The sequence below is a fragment of the Entelurus aequoreus genome, linkage group LG09 (genome assembly GCF_033978785.1).
Source record: "Entelurus aequoreus isolate RoL-2023_Sb linkage group LG09, RoL_Eaeq_v1.1, whole genome shotgun sequence".
Taxonomy (NCBI): domain Eukaryota; kingdom Metazoa; phylum Chordata; class Actinopteri; order Syngnathiformes; family Syngnathidae; genus Entelurus; species Entelurus aequoreus.
The window spans coordinates 65882724-65887723 of record NC_084739.1 but is presented as its reverse complement, the minus strand read 5'-3'; the positions used below and the strand labels follow the sequence as shown (position 1 = coordinate 65887723).

Here is a 5000-nt window from a genome sequence, read left to right as displayed (position 1 = left end):
TTAAACATATTTTTATTATTGCAATTTAGTCCTTAAATAATATTAATATTAATATTAAATAACATAAGGGTACATTAAACATATGTTTATTATTGCAATTTAGTCCTTAAATAATATTAATATTAATATTAAATAATATTAAATAATATTAGAGTACATTAAGCATATGTTTATTATTGCAATGTAGTCCTTAAATAATATTAAATAATATTAATATTAATATTAAATAATATTAGGGTACATTAAACATATGTGTATTATTGCAATTTAGTCCTTAAATAATATTAAATTATATTAATATTAATATTAAATAATATTAGGGTACATGGAACATATGTTTATTATTGCAATTTAGTCCTTAAATAATATTAAATAATATTAATATTAAATAATATTAGTGTACATTAAACATATGTTTATTATTGCAATTTAGTCCTTAAATAATATTAAATAATATTAATATGAATATTAAATAATATTAGGGTACATGGAACATATGTTTATTATTGCAATTTAGTCCTTAAATAATATTAAATACTATTAATATTAAATAATATTAGGGTACATTAAACATATGTTTATTATTGCAATTTAGTCCTTAAATAATATTAAATAATATTAATATTAAATAATATTAGGGTACATAAAACATATGTTTATTATCGCAATTTTGTCCTTAAATAATATTAAATAATATTAATATTAATGTTAAATAACATTAGGGTACATTAAACATATGTTTATTATTGCAATTTAGTCCTTAAATAATATTAAATAATATTAATATTAATATTAAATAATATTAGGGTACATTAAACACATGTTTATTATTGTAATTCAGTCCTTAAATAATATTAAATAATATTAATATTAAATAATATTAGGGTACATTAAACATATTTTTATTATTGCAATTTAGTACTTAAATATTATTAAATAATATTAATATTAAATAATATTAAATAATATTAGGGTACATTAAACATATGTTTATTATTGCAATTTAGTTCTTAAATAATATTAATATTAATATTAAATAATATTAGGTTCCATGAAATATATGTTTATTATTTTAATGTAGTCCTTCAATAATATTAAATAATATTAATATTAATATTAAATCATATTAAATAATATTAGGGTACATGAAACAAATGTTTATTATTGCAATTTAGTCCTTAAATAATACAAAATAATATTAATTTTAATATTAAATAATATTAAATAATATTAGGGTACATGAAACATATGTTTATTATTGCAATTTAGTCCTTAAATAATATTAATATTAAATAATATTAAATAATATTAGAGTGCATGAAACATATGTTTATTATTGCAATTTAATCCTTAAATAATATTAAATAATATTAATATTAATATTAAATCATATTAAATAATATTAGGGTACATGAAACAAATGTTTATTATTGCAATTTAGTCCTTAAATAATACAAAATAATATTAATATTAATACGAAATAATATTAAATAATATTAGGGTATATTAAACATGTGTTTATTATTGAATTTAGTCCTTAAATAATATTCATATTAATATTAAATTATATTAAATAATATTAGAGTGCATGAAACATATGTTTATTATTGCAATTTAGTCCTTAAATAATTTTAAATAATATTAATATTAATATTAAATAATATTAAATAATATTAGGGTACATGAAACATATGTTTATTATTGCAATTTAGTCCTTAAATAATATTAAATAATATTAATATTAAATAATATTACATAATATTAGAGTACATGAAACATATGTTTATTATTGCAATTTAGTCCTTAAATAAAATAGTGACCATACTAGACAACTTGTCTTTTAGTAGGAAGTAAACAAACAAAGGCTCCTAATTAGTCTGCTGACATATGCAGTAACATATTGTGTCATTTATACACCTATTATTTTGTCAACATTATAAAGGACAAACTGTAAAAAATGTATTATTAATCTACTTGTTCATTTACTGTTAATATCTGCTTACTTTCTATCTACACTTCTGTTAAAGTGTAATAATCACTTATTCTTCTCTTCTTTGATACTTGACATTAGTTTTGGATGATACCACACATTTAGGTATCGATACAATACCAAGTAGTTACAGGATCATACATTGGTCATATTCAAAGTCCTCATGTGTCACGTTTTTCACGACTTTATAAACATAATATGAATTTTCTTTAAAAAGGAAAGTGAAAGTGACGACCTTCTTACAGTTTTCCAATTAATCAGAAATATTAAGCAGCTAAAATAAGCCGAACACGGATACGTGGGGAGAGTGTTTGACATTTTCCCACCATGCACTCTGATGGATTTAAACGGGTGTCATTTTGGAAAAGTTTTATGGTGTTTGGACGGTTTTCATAACATTCCCAATGTTCAGTGAGCAGCTTGTTGTGTTGACCTTTGTCTTTTTGCACCATGACTAGGGAAGGTTGTTTAGACTATATGTAATATATATATGTAATGAATGAATTGGTTTTGGAATTGTATTATTATGGTATTATTCTGTATTATTTTGTTGGAGTAATTAATTAGAAAATGTAGTAAACAGGTTTTGTCATGTTGTATTTATGAGTATATTTGATTTATAACTAATAATTCCTACTTTTGACGAAATTCATTAATGGTGGTCTATCCTGGGAACCAATTAACAGCGATAAACGAGGGACGACTGCACTGTTGTTGATATTATTCATTTTTGTTTGACTACTTTTGGATTGTTTTGTGTCATGTTTGTGTGTCCTCTCAATGACTCTGTTGATTGCTATTCTGAATGTTGCTGGGCCGGGTTTGGAATTGGAATTGTGTTATTATGGTATTATTGTGTATTATTTTGTTGGGTTGATCAATTAAAAAAATAAAGTAAATAACATAAATAAACAGGTTTTTTTGTGCTCTATTTATGAATGTTGAACAACATATTTAGAATGTAGTAGTAGTGTTGGAATTCTTATAAATATTGATACGGTTGTTGATATTATTAATTTTTGTTTGACTACTTTTTGATTGTTTTGTGTCATGTTTGTGTGTCCTCTCAATGACTCTGTTGATTGCTATTCTGAATGTTGCTGGGCCGGGTTTGGAATTGGAATTGTGTTATTATGGTATTATTGTGTATTATTTTGTTGGGTTGATCAATTAAAAAAATAAAGTAAATAACATAAATAAACAGGTTTTTTTGTGCTCTATTTATGAATGTTGAAAATCATATTTAGAATGTAGTAGTAGTGTTGGAATTCTCATTAATATTGATACTGTTGTTGATATTATTCATTTTTGTTTGACTACTTTTGGATTGTTTTGTGTCATGTTTGAGTGTCCTCTCAATGACTCTGTTGATTGCTATTCTGAATGTTGCTGGGTTGGTTTTGGAATTGGAATTGTGTTATTATGGTATTATTGTGTATTATTTTGTTGGGTTGATAAATTAAAAAAAATAAAATAAATAACATAAATAAACATGTTTTTTTGTGCTCTATTTATGAATGTTGAACAACATATTTAGAATGTAGTAGTAGTGTTGGAATTCTTATAAATATTGATACTGTTGTTGATATTATTACTTTTTGTTTGACTACTTTTGGATTGTTTTGTGTCATGTTTGAGTGTCCTCTCAATGACTCTGTTGATTGCTATTCTGAATGTTGCTGTGTTTGGTTTGGTTTTGGAATTGGAATTGTGTTATTATTGTATTATTGTGTATTATTTTGTTGGGTTTATAATTTAAAAAATGAATAAAAAATTACATAAATAAACAGGTTTTTTGTGCTCTATTTATAAATGTTGAAAATCATATTTAGAATGTAGTAGTAGCGTTGGAATTCTCATTAATATTGATACTGTTGTTGATATTATTCATTTTTGGATTGTTTTGTGTCATGTTTGTGTGTCCTCTCAATGACTCTGTTGATTGCTATTCTGAATGTTGCTGGGCCGGGTTTGGAATTGGAATTGTGTTATTATGGTATTATTGTGTATTATTTTGTTGGGTTGATAAATTAAAAAAATAAAATAAATAACATAAATAAACATGTTTTTTTGTGCTCTATTTATGAATGTTGAACAACATATTTAGAATGTAGTAGTAGTGTTGGAATTCTTATAAATATTGATACTGTTGTTGATATTATTACTTTTTGTTTGACTACTTTTGGATTGTTTTGTGTCATGTTTGAGTGTCCTCTCAATGACTCTGTTGATTGCTATTCTGAATGTTGCTGTGTTTGGTTTGGTTTTGGAATTGGAATTGTGTTATTATTGTATTATTGTGTATTATTTTGTTGGGTTTATCATTTAAAAAATGAATAAAAAATTACATAAATAAACAGGTTTTTTGTGCTCTATTTATAAATGTTGAAAATCATATTTAGAATGTAGTAGTAGCGTTGGAATTCTCATTAATATTGATACTGTTGTTGATATTATTCATTTTTGGATTGTTTTGTGTCATGTTTGTGTGTCCTCTCAATGACTCTGTTGATTGCTATTCTGAATGTTGCTGGGCCGGGTTTGGTTTTGGAATTGGAATTGTGTTATTATGGTATTATTGTGTATTATTTTGTTGGGTTGATAAATTAAAAAAATAAAATAAATAACATAAATAAACAGGTTTTTTTGTGCTCTATTTATGAATGTTGAACAAAATATTTAGAATGTAGTAGTAGTGTTGGAATTCTCATTAATATTGATACCGTTGTTGATATTATTAATTTTTGTTTGACTACTTTTGGATTGTTTTGTGTCATGTTTGAGTGTCCTCTCAATGACTCTGTTGATTGCTATTCTGAATGTTGCTGGGCCGGGTTTGGTTTTGGAATTGGAATTGTGTTATTATGGTATTATTGTGAATTATTTTGTTGGGTTTATAAATAAATAAAAAAATAAAAAATAACATAAATAAACAGGTTTTTTGTGCTGTATTTATGAATGTTGAAAATATATATTTAGAATGTTGTAGTAGTGTTGGAATTCTCATTAA

At 23.5% G+C, this 5000-nt stretch overlaps 1 protein-coding gene across 5 annotated transcripts in view; it reads left to right on the top strand.

Moving 5' to 3' along the window:
• ebf3b (EBF transcription factor 3b) overlaps positions 1-5000 on the top strand; it is a 459151-nt gene that overhangs the window by 336842 nt on the left and 117309 nt on the right. The gene's annotated exons all lie outside the window — the stretch shown is intronic.